The sequence below is a fragment of the Equus przewalskii genome, chromosome 7, assembly GCF_037783145.1.
Source record: "Equus przewalskii isolate Varuska chromosome 7, EquPr2, whole genome shotgun sequence".
NCBI classification, from domain to species: domain Eukaryota; kingdom Metazoa; phylum Chordata; class Mammalia; order Perissodactyla; family Equidae; genus Equus; species Equus przewalskii.
In genome coordinates this window covers 17,918,220-17,944,812 of record NC_091837.1, presented here as the reverse complement: position 1 = coordinate 17,944,812, position 26,593 = coordinate 17,918,220, and the positions used below count along the sequence as shown (strand labels likewise).

The 26,593-nt window shown below is 46.4% G+C and overlaps 1 protein-coding gene and 1 long non-coding RNA gene across 7 annotated transcripts in view; both read right to left on the bottom strand.

The window, feature by feature from the left end:
- Positions 1-26,593, bottom strand: part of SPRING1 (SREBF pathway regulator in golgi 1) — a 95,973-nt gene that overhangs the window by 30,772 nt on the left and 38,608 nt on the right. The window lies entirely within an intron of this gene.
- Positions 23,083-26,062, bottom strand: LOC139084459 (uncharacterized). Its single transcript, XR_011541848.1, has 2 exons — positions 25,974-26,062; positions 23,083-25,062 (listed from the first exon to the last, which is right to left on the bottom strand). It is a non-coding gene; the product is annotated as an uncharacterized lncRNA (long non-coding RNA).

Sequence of the window (26,593 nt, the reverse complement as noted above, 5' to 3'; positions counted from 1 at the left end):
GCCTTGGATGATGTTTGTCACTTTCTCTTTTTTTTTTTAAAGATTTTATTTTTTTCCTTTTTCTCCCCAAAGCTCCCCAGTACATAGTTGTATATTCTTCATTGTGGGTCCTTCTAGTTGTGGCATGTGGGACGCTGCCTCAGCGTGGTTTGATGAGCAGTGCCATGTCCGCACCCAGGATTTTAACCAACGAAACACTGGGCCGCCTGCAGTGGAGTGAGCAAACTTAACCCCTCGGCCACGGGGCCAGCCCCTCATTACTTTCTTTTTAAACGTCGGGAGGAGAATGGAGACCCATCACCCAGCAACATTTCTCCTGCTGCCTGTCAGTGGCTCATGTCATCAGTGGGAACATTCAACCCAACACTGTTCTCAACCGTCTGATTTCCATGATGTCACTGTTTCTTTTGATAGGAAAGAGCCCTGCAAACGTTCCCAACAGGATGCGTTTTGGCCCGCTCCCCACTTATTCCTCTGCATCTTCCACTTTCTTTTTTTCTAAGAACCTTCTAAGCCAAACAGTCCCCACTTCCTATACATCTGCAGCCTCTCTGCCCCACAGTGTCTGTCCTTCCTTCCTCTTTCCTACACCCCTTCCTCTCTCATCCTCTGCCTGGAAAAATCTTCTCACTAACACAGATGTTCAAATCTGACATCTGAAGGGGAGGGACAGTGTCTAATGCTCAGAGTATTTACGACTCAGTCTAAGAAAGGAAAGAAGCGGCTGCCGAGGGCGGGACTGAGCTGGGGACGAGAATGGGAAGTGACTACTAATGGCAATGTGGTTCTTGGTGATGGTTGCACAACTTTGTGAATACACTAAAAACCACAGAACTGTACACTTTAAATGGGTAAATTATATCTCAATAAAGCTATTTTTTTTTAAAGATTCAGTCTAATAGGCTCAATAAATAAGAATAGGCATGGTTTCCTTAGTAAGTGTACCTGTTTTCAGGAATTTCCTTTCTTGGTAATTCAAAAGTCTCTATCTTTATTTTAATATAAATAAATCCTAGTGATTTAATACATAATATTAATAAGAATTGTGTTTCACTTCACACCTCCTAGAAATTGAATCCAGCCTCTTTGCTCCCTCCTTTCGGGTGCCATCTCACTGGGAGTGAGCAGCAATGAGTTCCAGGCCCTCGGCTGGGTGCTGGGGATGCAAAGATGATGGTACAGGGTACCCCTCTCAAGGAGTGCTGTGTCTACTAGAGGAGACAGTCGTATTAACACGCTGTGACACTGTGACTTGATAAGAGCTGTGATAGAGATAAGCATAAAGAGCTTCAGGAACACAATAGGGACCAACAGACCTGGAATGCACTTACCTGCCTGTCCCATTGAAGCCAGAAAGCAACCCCTAGTAAAACTGTCCCTGACACCCCACTGCTCCTCACGACGCCCCTGGCCTCACCTGATGGTCACAGCACTGTCCTACGTATCCACTGGTGTCAGCTCCTGGTCCACCCCTTGTCTCTGCCTTGCTGCTCTGCCGAAGCCAGCCTGGGTTGGGTTGGAAAGTGACATACGCTGTGCTAGGGAAGTCTGCCCAGCAAAGGCGACACTTTGGCCCCATCTTGAAGGACGCATAAGAGGTAGCCAGGTGAAGAAGGGGTGGAAGAGAGCGTTCCAAGCTCAGGGCACACCTGTGCAGAGACACGGGGGCTGGAAGCATCTTTAGTCCAATTCCAGGAATTATAAGTAGTTGTGTGTGGCCAGGCCACAAGGAGGTGAGATGCCATGGACAGGGGAACAGAAGGGGCCTCCTAATAAGTGTCATGCTGAGGAGTGAGGACATTATGCTGGGGGTATGCACACTCTTCAGACGTCTATGAGAGACACGAATGTGCACAGTAGCACTACTCACAATGACCAAAAGGTGGAAGCAACTCAAACATCCATGAACAGATAAACAGATAAACAAAATGCGGTGTGTCCCTACAACGGCATATTATGCAGCCACAAAAAGGAAAGAAGTGCTGACACACTGCAGCATGGATGAACCTCGAATATATTACGCTAAGTGAAAGATGCCGCACACAACGGACAAATATTGTATGCTTCCACTTGTAGGAATTATCTTGACTAGGCAAATTCACAGAGATAGAAGGGCATTGGAGAGACCCAGAGGCTGGGGTGGGGGTGACGGGGAGTAATTGCTTACTGGGTACCACGTTTCCTTTGGGGGCGATGAAGATTTGGAAGCAGATTGCCGTGATGGTTGCACAACATCGTGAATGTAATTAGTGCCACTGAATTGTAAAATGGTTAAAATGGCATATTTTATGTATGTATATTTTAGCACAGTTTTTTAAAAAAAATGTTCTTAAGTATGAGAAACACAAATGTTCATAGCAGCATTATTCACAGTCGCCAAAAGATGGAAGCAACCGAAATGTCCATCAACTGATGAACAGATAAACCAATTGTGGTATTTCCATACAATGGAATATTATTCAGTCATAAAAAAGGAATGAAGTTCTGATACACGCGACAATGTGGGTGAGCCTCCAAAACATATGCCACGTGTAAGAAGCCAGACACATACTGGATGATTCCATTTACACGAAACGTCCAGAAGAGGGAAATCCAGAGATAGAACACAAACTGGTGATTGTCAGGGCCTGGGGGAGGGAGGGGGGGAGACGGACTTCTTAACAGGTACAGGGTTTCATTTTGGGACAATGAAAATATTTTGGAATTAGATAGAGGTGATGGTTGCACAATATTGTGAATGTACTAAATACCACTGAATTATATACCTTAAAATAGTTAACTTTAGGTCACGTGAATTTTACCTCAAGTAAAAAAAAAGTATGAGACGAATAGCTTCCTGGTTCCATTAATATCTGTCGCACAATTTGAAGGATTTACATCACAGAGAAGACCCAAAAACCCAAGGTAGGATGTCCATTCCAATGCAATGTGCTCCCAGTTCCTGGGGAGCACCTGGCAGCCACTCTAAAGAGGGCGAGTGTCACACCCCGCCCAGCAACACTGCAGCTGTCAAACTGAAACCAAAGACAAGAGTCGTGAAAAGTAGGCGGGTTCACAGCCATTTCCAAACAGTGGGCCCTGCCTTCCCCCTTGTTCCAGCCACAAAACAGAGCTGACACTTAGAAAGTGTCACCCACGGGGCCAGCCCAGCGGTGCAGCGGTTAAGTTCCCATGTTCCACTTCGGCGGCCCAGGGTTCACCAGTTCGAATCCCAGGTGCAGACACGGCATCGCTTGGCAAGCTATTCTGTGGTAGGCGTCCCAGATATATGGTAGAGGAAGATGGGCACAGATGTTAGCTCAGGGCCAGTCTTTCTCAGCAAAAAGAGGAGGATTGGCAGTAGATGTTAGCTCAGGGCTAATCTTTCTCAAATAAAAAAAAAAAAAGAAAGAAACGGTCACCCTCTGATCTGCGTATGAATGAGCGGCTTCCCCTCCCACGGGGCCTGCCAGTTCCCTGTTTATTTTTTATTTATTATTTTTTTGGTGAGGAAGATTGTCCCTAAGCTAACATCTGTGCCAATCTTCCTCTGGTTTTTTTTTTGTTGTTTTTTTTTTTTTTTGGTATGTGGGACGCCACCATGGTGTGTCTTGATGAGCGGTGTGCAGGTCCACACTTAGGATCCAAACCCGGGAACCCCAGGCCGCCAAACAAGAATGCATGAACCCAACCACAATGCCACCAGGCTGGCCCCTGCCGGCTCTCTGTTTAGAAACCGCTACAGGAAGTGCCTCTGGTCCTGGAGAGCTCTGGGCAACCGCCGGAAGCCCTTCTGCAGGACTCCCTTCCACACACTGTTTGTAAATTTCCTCCGGATGATTTCCACCCCTGGTTTTTGGTCTTTCTTCTGAAACCACAATCTTCTTCCTTCTAGTTCAATGAGTTGAAGAGAAACTCAGCAAGAGCTTTAGAAGGTTCTGGGGTGAGAGGGAAGTTAACGTGGCTCTGCCTGCAGGAGAGCTGGCTTGGTTTCTCCCGTTCGTCAAGTCCTTGAGTTTTTATGATAAGCAGGGGCATTAATTTTTCCCTCTGCATGAAAGAGGCCACCCACGGGTCCCAGATGTACAGAAGCAGGAGCAAGGAGAAGCTGGGTCGTGCAGTCTACTCACAAGGCCAGTGGTCTCGGTGCAGAGCAGCCTTTTGAGACGAGGACAATATTAAAAAGAAAGCAAAATAAAGAGAAATTTGGATGACTTTTACATTAAGATTTCCAACTGCCTTATGATAATCGACAGTGACTCTCAGCTGGGGGTGATTCTGCCCCCCAGGGCATTCTTGGCAGTGTGACATTTTTGGTTGTCACACTTGGGGAGGGGGATGCTACTGCCATCTATTAGATAGAGGTCAGGACGCTGTTCAACACCCTACAGGGCACAGGACAGCCCCCCGCACAAAGAATCATGCAGCCGGAATAGCAATAGTGCCAAGGTTGAGAAGCTCAGTTATACTGTATTTATATTAAAAGATCATTTTTATTTTATATTTTGAACTTATGGTGGTCAATCAGAAAAGGGAATTTTACCCAGGAAAACATTTAGATAGGACCTCAAATGTTTATCTAGAGTATTTCCTAATGATAAAATTCCTAAAATAGAAAATTAAATAGCACAGAATCCCAAAAGCTTCCTCATTCTTTTCATTAATCTACAGATTTGTAGGGATTTACAGGGGTTGTTTGAATATGTGCCTCAAATACCCACAGTGGGAACAGCTACTCCAAAGAGGAAGTCCAAACGGAACTCTGGGACTCTGAGCTCTATCCCCAGATGAATAAGGTGGCTTCTGCCCTCAGGCTGCGCACAATGTGATACATTGTCTAATAGTAATGCAAAAACATCATAGGGACAGGCAAAGAGGTGACGTACTTCTCCTGGGGTATTCAGGAGAAATACCCAAGAAGGTGAATTTTGAACTGAGTCCTCCAGCAATTCTTCAAGACAACAAAACGAGGAAGAACGCTTGGGACAAAACAGAGCTTCAACATTACGTGTTGAGTTGCGTCACCCCAAAAAGATATACCGAAGTTGTAATCCCCAGTACCTGAGAATGGCACCTTATTTGGAAATACGATCATTGCAGATGTAATCAGTTGAGACGAGGTCATGCTGCAGTATGTGGGCCTTTAAGCAATATGACTAGTGTCTTTATAAAAAGAGAAGAGACACAGACACACAGGGAGAAGGCCATGTGAAGATGGAAGCAGAAATTGAGGTATGCAGTTGTAAACTAAGAAATGCCAAGGATTGCTGAGGACCACCAGAAGCTGGAAGACGCAAGGAAGGAGGCTCCCCAACAGGTGTCAGAGGGAACCTGGCCCTACCAACACCTTGATTTCAGACTGCTAGCCTCCAGAACTGTGAGAAAATAAATTTCTGTTGTTTGCAGCCGCCCAGTTTGGGTATTTGTTACAGTAGCCCTGGGAATCTAATAAGGCGTACAAGAGGTAAGTAACATAAGATTCCTTTATTTGAACAAACAATTGGATAATTGTTTCAATCAAGGTGGTGGTGAGTAAAGGAAGATTCGATGTTGAAAAGATACCAGAGAACCTGTCACATCTTTCTGAAGGCTCTGGAGGAGATGTGACTTTGGGAGCTGTGAAAAAGGAGGTAAATGATAGAAGTAAGATGACTTGATGAGCTGAGAATTATGCCAAGAATCGCTGTAAATTTTGAGATGAGAAGCAAAATGTCAGGTAACATCAATGCCAATTCTTGACTAAACCATCAACTGAGATCTTTTCAAACCTTGGATATGAGTACTGTGAAGGATAAGAAGAAGTATTTAAGGTATTAAAGTCAGGTTACAATCAGGAAGGAAGAGAGAACTAAAAACGAAGAAAGAGGAGGAGGAGGAGGCAAGGAACAATTAAAAGCAAATAAAAAATACAATTCAATTTACAGTACCAAAAAACATGAAATAAATTTAACGAATGTGTACAAAAGCTGTACAATGGAAACTACAAAACATTGCAGAAATAAATTTTAAAAGACTGAAATAAATGAGATGATATACCATGTTCATAGATGGAAAGAATCAAATTGTTAAGATGTCGGTTTCCCCCCAATAGATCAATAGATTCAACATGACCCTAACCAAAATTCCAGCAGTGTTTAATAGAAACAAGCTGATCCTAAAATTTATGTGGAAATGCAAATGACCTAGAATAGACAAAGCAATTTTTAAAAAAGAAAAAGTTGGAAGACTTACTGACCATGTGGTATTGGTTGAAAAGATAGACGTAGATCAATGGAAAAGAATAGCGAGTTCAGAAATATACTCACAAGTATATGGCCAATTGAGTTTTGATAAAGGCATCAAGGTAATTCAATGAAGAAACAAAAGTTTTACAACAAATGGTGATGGAACAACTGAACATCTACATGGAAAAAATAAACATCAAACCTTACTCCATAACATACACAGAAATGAACTAGAAATGGATCGTAGATATAAATGTGAAAGCCAAAATTATAAAACTTTTCGAAGGAAACATAGAGAAACTCTTTGTGATCTTGGGATAGGCAAAGATTTCTAAGATAGGACACAGGGGTCAGCCCCGTGGCTGAGTGGTTAAGTTCACGCGCTCCGCTGCAGCGGCCCAGGGTTTCGCTGGTTCGGATCCTGGGTGCAGACATGGTACCGCTCATCAGGCCACGTTGAGGCGGCGTCCCACATGCCACAACTAGAAGGACCTGCAACTAAGATATACAACTATGTACCAGTGGGGATTTGGGAAGATAAAGCAGAAAAAAAAAAAAAAGATTGGCAACAGTTGTTAGCTCAGGTGCCAATCTTAAAAAAAAAAAAAAGATAGGACATAAAAGAAAAAAATTGATGTTACACTCCATCAAAATTTAAAACTTTCCTCTGTGAAAGACAGTTAAGAAAATGAAAACGAAACAACAAGCAACAGATGAGAGAAAATATACATATTTGACAAAGGACTTGTAGCCAGAATCTAAAAAGAACTCTTGTAACTTAATCATAAGACGAACAACCTTATTTTTTTAATGGGCCAAAGATTAGAAAAGACACTCCTGAAAGAAGTTATACAATGACCAATAAACACGTGGCAAAGTGCTCAACACTAGTCATGAGGGAAATGCAAATAATAACCATAATGAGATACCACCACACACTCATTAGAATGGCTAAAATTAAAAAGACTGACAATACCAAGTGTTGGCTAGGTTGTGGAGCAACTCGAACTCATACATTGCTGGTGGGGATGCAAAAATGGTACATCAACTTTGGAAAACGGCCTGGTGGTTTCTTAAAAAGTAAATATATACCTACCATATAACCCAGCTACTCTTAGATATTTACCCAAGAGAAATGAAAACATATGTCCACACAAAGACTTGTACACAGATGTTTATAACAGGTTTATTTATAATATCCAAAAACTGGGAAACAGCCCAAACGTCCATCAACGGGTGAATGGATAAACAAACTATGGAATGCTACTCAGCAGTAACTGATGTATGCAATAATGTGACTGATCTTCAAAAACCAATAAAAGAAGCAAGATACAAGTGTCCATACCGTCTGATTCCATCCTATGAAATTATAAAAATTGTAAAACTAGAGTGACAGAAAGCACATCAGTGGTTGCTTGAGGCCAGAGGTGAAATGGAGACTGAGTTTAAAGAGGCTGGAAGGAATTTTGGGGTGGTGATAGAAATATTCTGTACTTTGATTGAGGTGATGGTTACCTGGGTGTATACATCTGTGAGAACACCGACCTGTACACTTAAAATGGGTGCTGTTCATTGTATGTAAATTATACCTCAATGAAGTTGATTAAAAGAACAATGAAGACAGAGGCAAAGATGTCCTAGATTTTTTTTTTTTTTTTTTTTTTGCTTGAGGAAGATTGCCCCTGAGCTAACATCTGTGCCAATCTTCCTCTATTTTTTGTACGTGGGATGCTGCCCCAGCATGGCCTGAAGAGCGGCGTGTAGGTTAGTGTCCAGGATCCAAACCCATGAACCAGGGCTGCTAAAGCAGAGTGTGCGAATCCAACCACTGTGCCACCGGGCTGGCCCCAAGATGTCCTTGATGTTTTTGAAGCCTAAGGAGGCTCGGCTGGGTGGTGGTTTGATTCTGCTCTCCGTCTCAGCGGGTGACAATATCCTAGCGTTTCGTTGACATGCAGCTAGAGACCGGGATTCAGAGTTTTTCTCTGCTGACTTATGCTCGTGTCTTTCCAGCTATCAGTAAATGATGACAGTAAAAGGTTTGAGATCAATTCTCATCTCGTGTGCTCTGCGGCAGGGAACTCTGATTGGGATTCGCAACGTTCTCTCTCTGTCAGCATCTCTTTGAAAACGCAGAGAGAGTGAAAAATTTGTCATTTACTTGAAAGATGGAGGCCAGTTTGGTTAAGCACCAGCCTGAATCCAGAGCCACTTAGCACAGCCTCTGATTGGGAAAAGTTGAGACACTCGGCTCCTCCTTGCCCATCTGCACGGGGTCCAGGTGACCCAGTGTGAGGAATCTGACCTATTAGGAGGTGAAAGTCTCATTCATGTCACAGACTCTTAGGGCCGGACTGAACCATGAGAATCACTGTGTGGTTCACCCCATCCTCAGGCCTAATGCCATCTAAACCATCCTGGACAGGTGGGATGATGGTTCGCCCTACACTTTTGGGGAGGACAAATCTGTGGACAACCAGCTGCTGTGCTGACAGTGGGCGACTGTGTGAGATGCTAAAGGAGTAATGGACAACTAAGGCCCAAGACGTGGACAATCCAAGGGCAGAACAATGTCCTTAAAATGGACTGCATCATTTCTCTTCTCCAAACCCATCAAGGGCCTCCCTTTGCATTTAGGATAAAATCCAGAAAGCCTTAATGCAGATACGGAAACCCCAGGCATAAAGTAATCCCCTAGGGCACTTGCTCATACAGCAGATTCCAGGCTCCTTGTCCAAAGATGCCCATCCTGGAAGTCTGAGATGGACCACAGCACCTGCATTTTCAGCAAGCCCCTGAGATAATCCTGATGCAGGAGACCCACAAATCCCGCTTCAGAAAGTCTGCTCTCCTGCTGGGGGCTCCAGCGCCTCCTGTCATCGTGAGCTGCTTGCTCTCCCCTGGCCCATGATCCAAGGGCACAAGGCTGCCTCCTTTCCTTTGAAGGCACCCAGGCCTTTCCCAATGGCGGGGTCCAGGGGGGCCCCGGTATAGGGTTTAGCCACCCATCTCCATCAGCTCCTCCTGCGTGCATTCTTTGATTTAGACAATTCTCATTTCCTCAAAGTCATGGAAGCTTCAAGACAAGTTATCAATGTGTGTCTTTGAGAGAGAAAATTCTGGAGCCACCAGTGTTCTTTCCTGTTTCAAGATGTTCTGATGGCCTGTGTTTCTCCACCTGGAACATCAGTCTCTGTCCCAGTTCCACCTTGTCCCATCTTTGAGTTCAATGTCTGGCTCCCTCCTAAACTGAAGCCCTCTGAGGGCAGGAGCCTGTCCTTTTTCTTCCTTGCCGTCTGCCATGAGAAGAGCATACTGCATGGCATGTAATTAATACTCAATAAGGATTTGTAGCTTGAACACGACAAAGCAGGTGATTCCAGCAGGACCTCAGAGTAAACAAAGTCTAAGATCTGGGAGGCTACCAGGCTGGCGGGAAGAGGTAGGCTAAGAAAAGTGAGTGGATGAAGAGGGCTTAGGCCAGAAGGGAGCAGTGGCCTGCCCTGATGTTCCCTGGGGGCCAGCGCAAAGGCTTCCCCGTGTGACTTGGGGGGGAAGCCCCTCCTGTACCAGCAGCAGAGAGGGGCTCAGTCTCAATACCAATTAACACTTGCAAATGGCCCCAGGGCTCTTCCCAACCTTTTAAATCCTATGCCAGCTGTCATAGCTCAGTTCTGCTTCTGGGACCATCTACAAAAGTGGGGCCCTGGGCTCCCTTGCTCACCCCACTCCCCAGGGGCAGCAGTAATACCACTGTGAAGTCCCAGGGCCCTTGACCACCTTCACCCCACCTCCCACCCCTCGGAGACCAGATTCAACTCACCTGGAAATCAAAGTCTATGTATCTTTTTTTGGGGGAAAAAAAATTCCTGAAGGAGATGCTCTAAAGAACTTATTTTCCTTGGTTTCGGGGTGGGGGGGTTCTGGGTCATTTTAAGGATTCCTTCTCCATTTTACTAAAAGCCTCATTTGTTTGTTTTCCCAGCAGGTACACTGTGATAACGAACTGGGACCCCTGGACCCCTCCTAGGACTCCTCCTACGGAAGCCTGGCTTCAGGAGGTCATGAACCCCTTGTGTATATTCATGGTCTTTCATCCTGTTTCAAAAGACGGAAAATTGCTGGTGGTCTAGAAGCAGCAGCATCTTTGTAATAACACATTTGTGCTCAAATCCCAGTGCGACACCTAACAAACAAAGTAACTCTGGGCAGACCATTTGCATCATGTGCAAGTTATGCATAGGGCCATGGAGGGGTCTCACTAGATGGTCCACACAAGAGCCCCTCCCAGCTACAGAGGTCAGAGGGCACAAGCATCCCCTGAGAACCCGGCCGGGGCCCCTAGACAATTACATTCACTATCTCTTTTCACCCTCCTAATCATGGCATGCAGCTCCCATCCTACGGATGAGGAAACTGAGGCCAAGTAGGTTATTGAACATCCCCAATCAATCACTGCAAGAGGCTGAATCGTGGAAGTAGAAAGGAAGAGAAAAAAAAAGAAAAAACCAAAACTCAAATCATGCTTCTTTGTTCGCCTTCTGGAACTCAGACTCCCAACTCTCCGCAGCAAGCATTACGTCGAGTTCTGGAATGTTTTTCAAGACGAAGATAGCTTTTCCATCCTGTCGTGTTTTTCACTCCTCTCTGATTCCCACCTGCTTGTTGCTGTCTGCTGGTGTCACACCTTCTGCACACTCGGAGCTCAGAGTAGAGTCGGGCTGGGTGAAACGGGGGCTCCATCTGCCCGCCTGCTTCTGGGGACTGTCTGAAGGTAACTTTGTGCTGGCACCCTCTGCCAGGAGGCTGAGGAGCCTTCTGCAGTGCCACCCGGCACCCATCCACTCTCGGCAGAATAAGCGGGTACCAAATCCAGCCCCTGGTGCCACTCAGCCAGATGGCAAGGCAAGCCAAACAGAAGTGACCTTGTTAGCAGACTGTGTCTTCCCCGGGAGAAGCTATTTCTGTTGTGGTTGTGAACTGAAGTTGTCTCGGCTGAATTCTCCTTCTCTGCGAGTGCTGTGGAATGTTAATTTGTTCCAAAGTTCAGTATTTTGATTAGAACCAGGAGTGCCAGATTTTGTCAGAAACATTTTGGAATGGGGAAGGCTCGTGCGTGCTCGCTCGCGCTCGCTCCCTCGCACTCTCTCTTGGCCGTTGTACAAAGTAAATGTTGTTGCAGCAGCTGCTCTGGGGGAACAGCCCATCACACATCGGCTCCTCCCTGGATGTGGCCATGACCTCACTGCCACAGAGGCACCTAGTCTGGGGACAGAAGTGGAGCAGTCCTGGTAGGACACACCCTGGGTGTGCACGGAAAGAGCAAAGAGCCCGACACAGCGCCTGGAACATAAAGGTCTTCAGTAAATGAATGGGTGTTGGAAAAAAGCATCAGCTTCTCCAAGGCTTGAGGCCGGCAGAGTGTCTGCAGCCAAGAGGTCATGTTCAAAGGCCGTTCTGGATTCTGAGAACCCTCCATCTCTCTTTATCTTCGGTTCTCTTCCCCGACCCTCTTCACTTCTCTCTTTAACGAGTGATGAGTCCACGTAATGCACAGCTATTTCTGCATTACAAAATCGACACAGCGCAGGTGAAGTGCCCCCGCCTTCCAGCCCCAATGCTAGCCCTCCAGGCCTTCCCGGAGGTCATTGGGAGCAGAGCCCTCGCCACAGCCTCGCCGGTGCCCGACTGTATCAACCCCGCTATTTGTCAGTCTGGTGGGTGAACGACGGTTTGTTTGTTTGTTCTGTAGCAGAGTACAGAGATTAGAAGCATGCACTTTGAACCCAGCTTGGCTGCAATCTGATCCTGGCCCTCTAGTAGGAGGAGGAGGAGTGGCAGCTGTGTGCACGAGTTGCTCAACCCGGCTGAGAGTCAGTCTCGTCGTGTGTTGAACAGGAAGGATTCCGGTGGTGACGTGACGGGGCGCTTGGGAGGTTGAGTGAACTCACACGTGCAGGGCGCCCACGTCAGTCTGGCCCAGAAAAGCCTTCCGAGGGTGGGCTGCTGTCGTCACTGCCGCGTTCCCCAGTCACTCGTGATGTCGGACGCACACACACCCGCCCTGCACCCTCCCTTTCAGTTCAGTGGAGACGATTTCCCAGGTTCCACAGGAAGGCTGGGAAAGACCTCGGGAGCAGCGACTTCTGGGCCTCTGTTCCAGCCACGGCGCAGCCCTGCAGCTTCTCATCGGCCTCTTCAGAGTTCCGCCCGAGAGGAAGAGAACTAACGCTCAGAGTGGTGTGGCTTCTCTGCTTTTTGCAGCTGGGACAGCTAAGATCCCAAGGGGGGAGGGACTCCTCCAGAGGCACAGAGGCCACTGAGGCAGAGCAGGACCAGCAGCCTACAAGGCAGCTCTCCCCCTCCCTCTCCAGGGCCAGCCGCAACAGGCTGGTGGTAGTTTCCTAAAGAGCTGGGTTGAGGAGGATTCTGAAGTACAGTAGAGATGCTGATGCGGAAGCGATGCTCAGCCATGAACACACAGGAGTGGTGGTGCCTGCTGTCTCTCCCTCCTCGCTATGCACCTCCCACCCCCTCGACCGACCCCCCACCCACTGCTGGTTTGCCTGCTAGGGAATAATACCTTCACTGAGAGTAAGGGATAGCTGTACCCAGGATGCTCAGGCTTCATTTCTGGGCCTCTTTCTTCCTCCACCTGATCTGAAGGGGCCTTGGTTTGGGGTTCCAAAGGGCCGAGCAACCTGTGAACAGTCTTCTCCAGCAGGAAAAGCTGCATGCCTGGGCCACTCACTCATCCACTTAGTGGCCAGTGTGGAAGCTTGGTGGGCCTCTTGGGTGGGCATTCAGAAATGCAGCAGGTGGGGGCCGACGAGTGGTGTAGTGGTTAAGTTCGCGTGTTTCACTTCAGTGGCCCCACAATTTGAGGGTTTGGATCCTGGGTGTGGACCTACACATCACTCATCAAGCCATGCTGTGGTGGCATCCCACATAGAAGAACTAGAAGGACTTATAACTAGGATATACAACTGTGTACTGGGGCTTTAGGGAGAGAGAAAGAAAAAGAGGAAGATTACCAACAGATGTTAGCTCAGGGCCAATCTTCTTCAGCAAAAAAAAAAAAAAAAGGAAGAAGAAGAAGACGAAGAAGAAATGCAGCAGCACAGCCCCTGGGCAATAATTGTTTAGGAGCACTAGTGAGCCTGCAGTTAGACTTGGCTCTCCAAGATGCCTATATTTTCTAGGTCTTGGATCAATACTTGGGAGGGGAGGAGCAGAAGTGCATACTACATACACAGAGGCACACACTGCTGCTGGAGGCTGTGGCTCCTGGCCGGCCTCCCCTTCCCTCTCACTTCCCCTTGCAAAACCAAGGGGACTGTGGGGGGCTCTGCTGTAGTCTGCCATCTGCTGCTGCAAACCTCTGCGTTTGCTGCCTTGCACGTGGATGAGCTGTCTGTCTTTCCATCCTCCCCCTCCCTCCAGCTGCTCCTCCTCCCCTCTGCCCCCAGAAGGCCCTTCAAATGGGCATGCAGACTGCAGGCGGATGTTCAGGACGCTTCCCGGCCTGTCCAGGTATGGGGCAGCCGGCACTTTCTCATCGGTACCCGGGCAGCCAGAGCTGCAAGGCCCTGGATAGCTCACAGGTCTGCCTTGCTTTGAGAAAACCCAAGAGGAACAAGGTCTACATTTGCAAAGCAGATGCCTCTGGGCAAGTCTACACTGCACAGTGACCATTCAACCAACTGAATGATTTCTTTCCTCCGTTGGTTCCAGGTTCTTAACTGGAAGAAAAGGGCGTGTAGAGGATCACCTAGGAGCTTTTTCAACATTCCCCTGGCCAGTCCCCATGTTTCCCACAGACAAACCAGATCCGGGGAGGGGAGTTAGCTGAAAGATGTCCCCAGGGCCCAAGTAATGCTAATGGATCCCCTCGTCCACACTACTGCTGTTAGCCTTGTGCATTTGAGCTTTGGTTTAAAAATCGGTAATTACCTACACAGTGAGGAAAGGACAGTGTCTTCAACAAACAGTGCTGGGAAAACCGGATATCCACATGCAAAAGAAGGAAGTTGGACCCTCACCTTACACCATACACAAAAATTAACTCAAATTAGGTTACAGACTTAAATGTAAGCCCTAAAACTATAAAACTCCTAGAAGAAAACACAGGGGGAAAGCTTTGGGACACTGGGTTTGACAATGATTTCATGGCTGTGACACCAAAAGCACAGGCAACAAGAGCAATCATAGACAAATGGGACCACATCAAACTTAAAAACTTCTGCACATCAAGGGAAATAATAAACAGAGTGAAAAAGCAACCTACAGAGTGGGAGAAAGTATTTGCAAATCATATACTGATAGGGGTCAATGCCTAGAATATCGAAGGAACTCCTACAACTCAACAACCACAGAAAACAAATAACCCAGGTACAAAATGGGCAAAAGACTTGAATAGACAGTTCTCCAAAGAAGATATACAAATGGCCAACAAGCACATGAAAAGATGCTCGACATCGCTAATCACAAGAGAAATGCAAATCAAGACCACAACGAGATATCACCTCACATCCATCCACATACTATCAAAAGATCAGAAAATAGCAAGTATTGGCCAGGATGCGGAGGGGCTGGAACCCTTGTGCGCTGTTGGTGGGAAAGTAAAATAATGCAGTCATTATGGAAAGCAGTAGGGAGGTTCCTCAAAGAATTAAAAATAAAATGACCATATGATCCAGCAGTCCCACTTCTGGGTATATATCCAAGGAAATGCCGTCAGGATCTCGAAGACATACCCAATTCTGTGCATGCCCACCTGACCAAGGCAGGTTTTTGTGGACTGACCTTTTATTCTTGGAGATGACCTAACTAGACATACAGGGGCTGGGATCATTCTATTGAGGCACCAGGCACCATGTCATTATAGTTTATAAATAAGGATACAAGGTGTGCATATTAAGCTCTAAGTCCTGGAAGACTAGCGCTGGGAGATGCTCTGAGAAACAAGGTCAAATGAGTTTGAGAAATTCGGGAATTAAAGAGAACTAAAGAAGTTTTTAAATGTGGGGTATCTCAGAGTCTTCAAATGCCAAAGTGCACGGTCACTCTTGAAATGTGGAGACAATACAGTGGTCCCCCCTTAACCATGGGGGATACGTTCCAAGACCCCCAGCGGATGCCTGAAGCTGAGGATAGTACCAAACCCTATATATACTGTGTTTTTTCCTAGACATACATACCTATGATAAAGTCTAATTTATAAATTAGGCATAGTAAGAGATTAACAAGAATAATTAATAATAAAATAGAACAATTATAACAATATACTGTAACAAAAGTTACTGTAATCTTAGCAACCTCAACATACAATTTTTTCCCTTCCTTATTAGGTCGAGAACTTCCACCTTTTCACTTTACGGAATTACTTTATGGCTCCTCTTTGGCGTATCCAAATTGCCAGCATCACTACTCTTGCACTTTGGGGCCATTATTAAGTAAAATAAGGATGGCTTGAAGGCAAGTACTGCAACATCACAATAGTCAATCTGATTACTGACACGGCTACTCTGTGACCACCAGGTCGGTAGTGTATACAGCATGGATACACTGGACAAAGGGATCATGCACACCCCAGGTGGGACGGAGGGGGTGGCATGAGATTTCATCACACTACTTAGAATGGCACGCAATTTAAAACTTATGAATTGTTTATTTCTGGAATTTTCCATTTAATATTTTCAGACTGCAGTTGACCGTGGGTAACTGAAACCACAGAAAGCAAAACTGTGGATAAGGGGGCACCACTGTAGGTAGCATTCCTACACTCATTTGATGTTGAGACCCTTCTGGATCCCTCCTTTGAGGAGGATTTTGCAGTAAATGCTGACCTTGAAGAACTGTGCTTGGCATAAAAAGAATTCGTCCTGGCTGGTATTGGAGAGAGGTGGAGGCAGGCAGAGGCGCACAGGTACAGAAGTTCCTCCTTTTCATCCATTCCTCCATTTGTTCACTCAGCACACATTGTGAAATGTGCATTAAGAGCCAGAACTTGTGAAAGAAGCTGAAGATATGAAGATGGATGAGGAATGGGCTGCCATCCTAACCTTCACACAGTCCAGGAAAATCTGAATATCGGGGACCCCTGCTCCGATGTCAGAAGCCCTGCTAAACTGACTTAAGTCAAAAAGTGGAAGCTATAGGCTCAGATATTTGAGAAGTCCAGGGAATGGATGAGAAGGTGGAATAAGAAATAATTATAAAGGCCCAAGAAACAGGTGACAAGGGCAGCAGAGGGAGGGTGGAATCCAAGAAATATTTCACCAGTGGAATTACTGGATTTGTCCAATCAACCAATATGAGACCCTAGGATGCTCCCAGGCCCTGCAGGAATCCAGAGGAAATAAACTCAAGACACGGTCCTGAGCCTGCCGGAGTTTATATCTAAATGATCCACCAACTGTCTACCATCTTCTCAACAAGGCGAGTCAACTTTGTCGGAAGCAAATACATCCCAGAATTGAAGGTACCAAAATGAAAATGGTACAGGAACCAGGCACATAGAATGCAGAAAGGGAACAGAAAAGACTGGCCAGCTCCTTCTGAGCCACTGTCACCAGGCGTGCTGCCTTTGGGGCCCACTGAGTGACAGATTAAAACGCTGCACCTTTTTTCTCCCAAGATAACTGGCATAATTCCAGTGTAACAGAGGAAGGAAATGGAACAGAACAAGAACAAGGGTGGGCTGGGAGTAAACAAGCTAAACAGGACATCAATTATGAGATGCAGTAGCCGTCGCCAAGTTGCCTTGTGCCAGAAGGACGAACCGGCACCAAGAGTCAGGTGTGTACGCAGACGTTCAGAAGGATCGAGGACCTCCGCAACGCGCTCTGGGAGCTGTGGCCCTCTAACACGGCCTTCTGCCCCTCTCCCACTCACTTCCTCACCCCTCAAACTAAACAGCCGCCAACACTGATGTGAGCCATGAGCGCAGATGGGGGACTCACATTGTAGAGAGGTCAGAGTCAGGGGTGAAATTCAAGGCTGATGTGTTATTAGTTTCGTACTGGATTGGTGGCTCTTAGGGTCACAAACCCAGACAGACGTCCCCTTTCAGCAGTCTGAGCTGTGCAATTATTATTTGCATTTGGGACAGGGCTGAGGAGATGGAGGATGGCTAGAGAGTGTGTCCTTTCATTTGCAAGCACTAGAAGACTTCTTCCAGGCGGCTCTGGAAACCCAGTCAGGTGAAATGCAACCTAGCATTAGGACACGTTGCAAGAGAGAACTGGGCATGGTTGCTTCCTATACGCACAAGAAGAAAGGAAAGAAGCGAAGGCAGGGGAGGTGGGGAGGAGGGGAGAGGGGGCTGCTGATCCTTCCATAAAGAAAAACAGGAAAGGAAATGAGTGGTTTGGATGCCAAACGACTTCCACACTGGGGAAAACTCCCAAAGATCCTGACCCAACCCTGACTCCATCTCCCCCTGGGGCATTTTCAGGATGTCGCCAGGTTCCTTATCAGACATGCTCATCTTTAGACCCGTGCCTGGCTGCGGCCTGAGGGATGGTACTGATGGCGAAAGGCATCCATGATACTTAATATTCTGAAATGTGATTCATGATGGCTTTAACAGAACCTGCGCCTCCCAACCCCACTCAACCCAGACGGGAGCTTGGTTTTTCAAATGATTCCCACCTTCGTGACAAGGAAGCTGACGGTAGAAGGAAAACGTTCCTCATCAACTAGCCAACGGCTGACAAGTCGAAGACCAAAGGTTCCAATTTCTGTACCTCCTGAATCCTTCAAGGCCAGGGGTTGTCAGACTACAGCCCGAGGGCTAAACTCGGCCAATACCTGCAAGCTAAGAATAGTTTTTACATTTTTACATGGTTTGGGGGAAAAAAAAATCAAAAGAAGAAGAATATTTTGTGACACATGAAAATGATATGAAATTTAAATTCCTGTGTCCATAAATAGTTTTACTGGCCAGCAGCCATGCCAACTCATTACATATCATCTGCGGCTGCTTGTGCGCCTCAATGGTGGAGTGGAGCAGTCGCAACGGAGACCGTATGGTCCCCAAAGCTGAAAATATTTACTATCTGGCCTTTCGTAGAAAAAAAATGCATTCCCCAGTGGCCTGCGGGGTTGGCGGCTGGAGTTGAGGTCCTCCACGGGAACTGCTCTCAAAGAGAGCTGCTCACCCTCCCTGCAGCGACCCTTGTCAAGGAGGTGCAAAGGCCCGGCTCCCTGGCCTGCCTTGTGATGTTTCTGAGAGAACATCCCAGGTCCACGGAGCCCCGGGGACCGCCTGCCATAGCTCCTGCCTCTGCCCCAGCCTTCCTGATGGGGGAGGTTCCCAAGAGCACCCCACACAGCGACATGCAGACTCTGTCTCAGAATCTATTTCTTCATCTAGGAGGGGGGCATAATGAACTTTGGAGGCAAATATTGTCTTTTCTTCTCCACCAACCACAGACCAGCAGCCATGTCTCAATTTGTTCTTAACGTGGGTATCACTGATGCCTGGTCAATTCCAAACTTGTTCTCATTCTGTCAATCACATTTGATGGGGGAAATGTGGGGACATTCTGGTCTTCTGGCAGTTTTCCTACTGATATCTTCAGAAGTCATTAAATATCCCTTTTAAAAATGTGTTGATGATTTCCCACTGCTCCAGGATAAAGGTCACAATGATTTTCATGGCCCATGTGGTCTTGCTTTCTCTCCAGCTTTACTTCATCCATGCATCCCTTATTCTCTGAATTACACCTCACTGAGGCTCCTTAACTCTTAGTTCCCCCTACCACAGGGCCTTTGCAGATGCTGTTACCATTGCCTAGACCCCACTTCACACCTGATTCACTGAATTGCCTCCAGTTTATTCTTCAGATTTCAACTCAGTTGTCTCTTCCTCAGGCAGCCCTTTCCAGGGCTGATGTCTCCAGGAGACACAGCAGGCACAATGCCCAGGGCCCACAATACCTTTAGGGGCCCATGGAAAACATTTTTAATTCCTTTTAAAATCAGAAGAAGAATAAAGTGACGATAAGCGCTATTCACAGTTGTCATTTGACATCTATCCCCTAAACTGCAGGCTCGATGAGAGCAGCGACCACGCCAGACTTACTCTGCGAGCACCCTCCCATCTAACACGGAGGATGGCTCGTAGTAGGTGCTCAATAAATATTACTGCAGGCGTGAGTAAGCAGGGCCAAGCCACTGGCACAAGTTATCCTGCTTTTAAAAAGAACATTCACTCAGTCTACTTTTAACCGCTGGCCTCCCCTGCAGGTCCGAGGGGAGCGGGCAGGACGGAAACCAAGAGGAAAGACTCACAATGGACCTGGGGGAATGGACGGTGCCAAACTTCTCCCCTCGGGGAGCAGGGGGAGGCCGGCAGCGAGGGAGCGTAAACAAACATTTCCTTGTCTGGTAGGTCACTCTGTAATTATGTGCAGGTCAAGCACTTGAAGCTCCGGAAGTCAGACGGTATCTGCTTCCAGAGGCCATTAATGCTCAAGGGCCCCGGAGAGAAGAGGGACTTTCATTGAAAGGTCCTGTCCTCTTTGGGCAGGAAGCGTGCATGGCGACAGTGCGGAGGGAACGACCCAGGAAGCAGTAAGCAACAGGCAGGGGCACTGGGCCCAGGGTTCGGAGTGGGGTGGGGGGTGGGGGAGGCACAGAACAAATGTGTAGACTCGGAGAACCGGCCGAGCACAGTGGGAAGCCCTGGGCAGGGTGCTCTGGGCACAGCGCCTGAGAAGGACCTTGACTTTCCGCTCTGGGAGGGAGGCAGCAGGAGGATTGGAGAGCCGTGCCTTTCTCCCCGGACTTTCTGCACCACCACGTGCGCTCTCCGAGGCTGGAGAGTGGGTGGAGCTGGTTAGAGAGGAGAACTGGAGACCAGGACCGGAAAGCAGACGAGGCTGGCGCCGGAGGTGGGACTTGCTCTTGCCACCTGGCTGCCCTCATTCATTTTCACTCCGCAAAGCTGGCGGGGACTTTCGGTTCCCGCTCGTCACTGGGGTGGCAGCGTCCTGGGAGGCATGGGGTTGGAGGGTGAGGAGAGTATAAAGGGGCAGCCTAACTGACAGCCGGAAAGAAAACTTCACCACACACATACACAAAACCCCCAACTGGTAGCAAACAGGATGGACGCGTGGCTGCGTGCCAAGATCCTTTGGGTTCACATCTGACTCGGTGGCACAGCGGCCGGGGCTTCCCTTGGCCAGAACTAGGCAGATTATGGGAAGAGGCACCAGCATTCCTAAAATTCCCGTCCTCGCAGACCTAAAATTAACACGACAGTTTACAGCGCTGGATACAGATCTGGAATACCATATTCGTAAACAATATAATAGAGATATAGTAATCCAGCATCCGAACTGTGGTTATTTTTGCCTGTGGCTACCAACTGCTAATGCATTTAATAGGTCATAATTATCAGTAATTATGTCACTGTCCTATGTATTCAAGGATGATGATGACTGATAACTGTCTCTGTATGTGGCAAAGATCACCAATGAACCATATAATCTTTTTCTTTAAACAGCTTTTTGAGATATCATTCACATACCATACAATTCAATGGTTTTTGGTATATTCATAGCGTTGTGCAACCATCACCACAATCTAATTATAGAATATTTTTGTCTTCCCTAAAAGAAACTCGGTACCAATAGCAGTTAGTCCAAGTTCCCCTTCCCTTTGTCCCCTGGAAACCACTAATCTCCTGTCTGTCTCTATGGCTTTGCTTGTTCTTTATATTTCATATAAATAGAATTATACGATGGGTCTTTGGGACTGGCTGCTTTCACGTGGCATAATGTTTTCACGGTTCACCCATGTTGTAGCTCTTATCAGTACCACACCAATCATCTTCATTGCCAAATATTATTCCTTTGTATGGATATGCCACATTTTATTTATCCACTCATCACTTGATGGACACTTGGATTATTTCCACTTTTTGGCTATTGTGAATAGTGCTGCTGTGAACATTTTTGTATACATTTTTGTGTGGACAGATGTTACAATCACTCTGAAATATACCCAGGAGTAGAATTGCTGGAGCCAGCCCTGACGGTCTCGTGGTTAAGATTTGGTGTTCTCAGCACCGTGGCCCAGATTCATTTCCCAGTCAGGGAACCACACCATCCGTCTGCCAGTTGTCATACTGTGGTGGCTGCGTGTTGCTGTGATGCTGAAAGCTTAGCCACTCTATTTCAAATACCAGCCGGTCCCCCAGGGTGGACAGGTTGCAGCACAGCTTCCAGACTAAGACAGGCTAGGAAGAAGGACCTGGCCTGCTGAGTTATGTGGTAACTCTATGTTTAACTTTTTGAGGAAATGCTAGACTTTTCCACAATGGCTGCCTTATCGTTTTACATTAACACCAGCAATGTAGGAGTGTTCCAATTTCCCCACATCCTCATCAACACTTGTTACTGTCTACCTTTATTATAGCCATCCCAGTGGGTGTGTTCCCATTGTGGATTTCATTTGCATTTCCCTAATGGTTAATATGTTGAGCATCTTTTCATATACGTATTGGCCATTTGCATATCTTCTTTGGAAAACATCTACTCAAATATTTTGCTAATTTTTAAATTGGGTTGTCTTTTGATTAGTGGGTTGTAAACATTTTTTTATACGTTCTGGATACAAATCCCTTATCATATATATGACTCACAAGTATTTCCTCCCATTCCATGTGTTGTCTTCCACTTTCTTGATGGTATCACTTGCAACACAAAGGTTTTTTATTTTGATGAAGTCCAATTTGTTTTTTGTTTTGTCATTTGTGCTTTTAGTGTCATATCTAAGAAACCATTGCCTAATTCAAGGTCACAAAGATTTACTTTTATATTTTCTTCTAAGTATTTTTATGGTTTTAGCTCTTACATTTAGGTCTTTGATCCATTCTGAGTTAATTTTTATGTATGGTGTGAGATGGGAGCCCAAATTCATTTTTTCGCATGTAGCTTTCCCGTTGTCCCAGCGCCATTTGTTGAAAAGACTTTTTTACCCAATTAAATTGTTTTGGCACTCTTGTCAAAAATCAATTGACATAAATTTAAGGGTTTACTTCTGGACCCTCCACTCTATTGCATTGATCCATATGTGTATCCTTATGCCAGTACCACACTGTTGATTACTGTAGCTTTCTGGTAAGTTTCGAAATCAGGAGTCCTCTAACTTTGCTCTTCTTTTGCAAGATTGTTTCAGCTATCTGGGTCCTAGCATTTCCATGTGCATTTTAGGATCAGCTTATCAATTTCTGCAAAAAAAATTATCCAGCTGAGATTTGATAGAGATCAGTTGGACCCCTATGCCACTCCTTACACCAAAATAAATTCCAAGTGGACTAGCGTTCAATTTAAAAATTAAAGCCATAAAAAGACTAAGGAGAGGAAAAAATTAGTCATTGAAAATATATATAATCGTGAAGAGGAAAAGGCAACTAGAAAACCAAAAAGCCATCAAGAAAAGATTAATCTATGCAACTACATAAAAATTAAAATCTTCTAGATGGTGACAAAAATTACTAATGCAAACAATAACCTGGAAAAATATTTGCAACACGTTTCTTTAGTATTCAGAGAGCTCTTACATATCTCTACGGGAAAGACAAAGCCAAAACACAAAATGTACAAAGGACACAGTTCATAAAGAAATATAAATGGCCAAAAAACACATGAAAAAATGTGCTCATAATCATGCAAATTAAAATGAGTCAGTTTTTCAGTGTCTGAAGGGCAAAGATCAAACAGGTTGGTGATGCCCAGGATGGGTGAGGATGGGGGGCCAGCACTCCCATACGTTCTTGAGGGAGGGCAAGCTGGTACAGCTGTCTGGAGTATAATTTAGCAGTATCTACTGAAATTTGAAATATGCATACCCCGGGACAAGTGAGTCCACTTCTAGGAATTTATTGTATAGATACGTTTGCTCAAGCACTCCAAGATGTCCATACAGGATGTTTCAACAGCAGAACCATTTGTACGAGGACATTACACATAACCCAAATAGCCATCAACAGGCAAACGATGAAGCAGCTAAAATTAAGTATCAGCCATGTAAAAGAATTACGAAGTCTATATGTGCTGATCTGGAAAGATCTCCAAGGTATGCTGATATGCAAAAGAAACCAAAAAGCAAGACCCAAACACCCTCACATCATCAGACTCGCTCTGACTAGCATTGGCACTGCCTTTCCTGCCTTATTTCAGTTCCAGCCCAAGGTCAGGGTTAACTTACTAACTGAAGGACCTTAGGTATGTCATTCAATCTCTCTGTGTCTCAGTTTCCTCTCGATGAATGGGGACCACAACAGTGCCCAGTCATAGGATTAAATGCACAGGAAACATTTAGAAGGGTTCGTGGTACCTGGTAAACACTCTCTAAATATTGGAGTTCTAAAAATTATCATCACCCAGCGAACGAGTGGGAAGTAAAACGGTGGACATAGTGTGCTCCATGGCTGTTGTACTTGAAGCCAAAGAGAAATGACATGCGAAAGTATTAGTCTGCATATGCATAAACTATCTTTGCATAAACACAAGAAAATGGTGACATTGGGAGAAAACAGAGAGACTGCGGTCAGCAGCGGGAGAGATTTTTCATTGTAAAACCCTTTTGAATGTTGAACCATGTACATATATTAATCTATCAAAAATAGGTAAAATTAAAAGTTAAAAAAGAGAGTTATACATATATATATATATATCGTCATATGTGAATAGGAAATTTCTGGAAAGCCATTCAAGAAACCGTTAACAGTGGTTACATCTGGGTAGTGGGATGAGTTGGGAGGAGACTTTTACTTTCATTTTTCTTTTTGCATCATTTCATTTTTTTGAACTTATATGCCTATGTGAGCTTTATAGTAAAAAACAAAAAAGTAGATCTAAGCCAAAAAAGACAAAGAAAAGCAAAAGGCTTCCTGTCCACCTCCCTGGCGAGACTGGTCCTCCCTAATAATCTGGTTCTTTCAGCCGAGCAGCTGGTCCTGTGAGGAAGCTGGGTGGGCAGAACTGAATCTGATGGGCAGTCGTGGTTCCGGGCTGCAGTCTGACACAGGGTATTTCTCCCATCCATCTCCCATCGGTCACGGAATCAATATCCACTTAAAAACCTCTGCTGGCTTCCCACTGCCTACAGGAAAAGTCCAAACTCCATCTAACACAGCATGAAAAGTCCTTTGCAGTCTCTCCCCCTCCAGCTCTCCACCTCCATCCTTCTATGCTCGAGTCATACCAAGCAGCATGCCGCTAGGGGAAAGCATGGAGTGGGGCACAGCCCTGGGGGAATATCTCAGTTCTCCACTCGTTAGCTTTCACACTGGCCAAGCAATTCAGTCTCTCCTAGTATCATCTGGCAAACAGGGATCATATCACCTATTCTTTGCAGGAGGTCGGCGGATTCAATGAAATGTAAGTTAAAGCAGTCAGCATCCTGTTCAGCACATAATACGGCATATAATTATCAAATGATGCTATTGGATGGCTCTAGCACTTTTTTTGTTTCTTCTTTCGGTCTTGATAGAGGCTCTTCCTTCTGCCCCCTAATCTTCTTCCTCCTGTTCTGCAAACTTCTCATGGAGCCATTCCCATAGCATTGATTCCCTAGTTTCTGGTGACACTCACCACTCTGCTTTATAATTACGTTACCTAAGGGTACAGGCAGTCTCTTATTTGTCACAGTGCAGATCAGGGCAGAGTAGGCGCTCAGTAAATGTTTTTTTGAACAAATACACTTGCTCACCTACCCTAGGTGAGCACAAGCTTTATCATGTCCATCTTCAGAAGGGGATGAGCTGAGAAAAAGAGAATATGCTTCCAATTCAAGGAAGCAGGAGAGGGCTGCAGTTGATTCCCAGAGGCTGGTCTTTTGTCTAAAGGAAAGTCACACAGAACTTTGGCATAGGTTTCATAAAGCTTCGCCATTTCTCACATAGGTGGTTTCCCTGTAATGCGTACCTGTTTGCATACCAGGTAAGCCCTGGGCACAATAACACTGCCTTCTCTTTCAAGTGAAACGTTTATGAAGAATTGGAGAGGCAAGGCGAACCGTTTTGCTTTCCAATTACAGATGCACTGAGGCATCAGCACCTGAGAAATACCAGCCTTGTTCTCTTCCTGTCTGCGACCCCGGGAAAATGTCAGAACAGATGTTTCTAAGTTGTTTATAAAAATAAACAAACCAACAATAAAGGTCTCCCCCACGCCCAAAGTCAGCCTGGAGTGCGGCTTAATGGCTGCAGTGAAAGCCCTTGAAATGAGCTGTCCACGCGGGAAGGGTGCGTCACTGTGTCTGTAACAGCCCACTGGGTGGGGACAGAGGTCCCAGCGCCCCGAGCGGGCACCCTCCACAGCCCTCCACAGAGGGAGGGACACATGGCAGGACTGGGGTCTTTGCAATGACTCTGGGATCTGGGTCCCCGCTGTCAAATCGAGCACTTTGTAGCACCGATTATAAGGCTGGAGAAGGGAGTGAAAGATGGAGGAGCGAAGAAAGGAAGGAGAGGGCGGTGAAGGACAAGAAGGAAGCTGCATTTATTTAGCAGCTCCTACGTGCCTAGTCCTGTGCTGGGGGGATATATGTACATATGATCTCATTTCATCCCGATGTCCATTCTGGGAGATGGGTATTCCCATTTTGCAGATAAGGAAACTGAGTCGGGAGAGGGACGCTCACAGACACGCAGTCAGGAGCACAGCCAGAATTCCACCAGTTCTCTGGGGCTCCAATCCCTGCCCTTTTTGCACTACCCCCAGCAGCAGCCCGGGACAGGGCTGCATCTACCTGTGGGTGCCTGCGAGCTTCAGTCCGGGGTCTTAGTCGTCCCCACCTCTCCTCTCCGAGGAAGGGCCGGTAGTCCTTCAGGCGAGAGCAAAGCTGCTCTAGAGCAGCGGGGAAGGAGGTGGTGCTGCCCCCTAGCGTTGGCGGACCACACGCACCTCCGCGTCTTGCTCAGGACAGCTCTCTCCCCTTAAGCCTGCCCAGATACCCATCTTACCCGGATTTCGACTTCCATTAATAATAACGGAGAGACACTCTGTCATTCACCCTGTGGCCCATGCAGAATTCTAGTGGTGGCACTGGCCCAGCGGTCATAACGCACATAAAGAGGCCTTTGTGGAGGTGTGGGGGGAAGTCCTTGCATGTCCTGGGCGCTCGAAGTTAGTGGAATTAGATTCCAGGGCAGTCTTTCCTTTAAAACACACGTCCATCAATTTTAGTACAGGGGAGGCTCGGATCCGCAACACATCTGTGCTGAAACACGGTGCTCTGGGCAGGCGAATGCTGCCCCCACCACATCTTGAAGGACAGAATAACTCACCCACATAAGCCAGGTGGGAACTCGTTTGCTTGGGGTGGGGTGGGGTGGGGTGGGGTGGGGTGGGGACTTCCTCTGGCGGGGG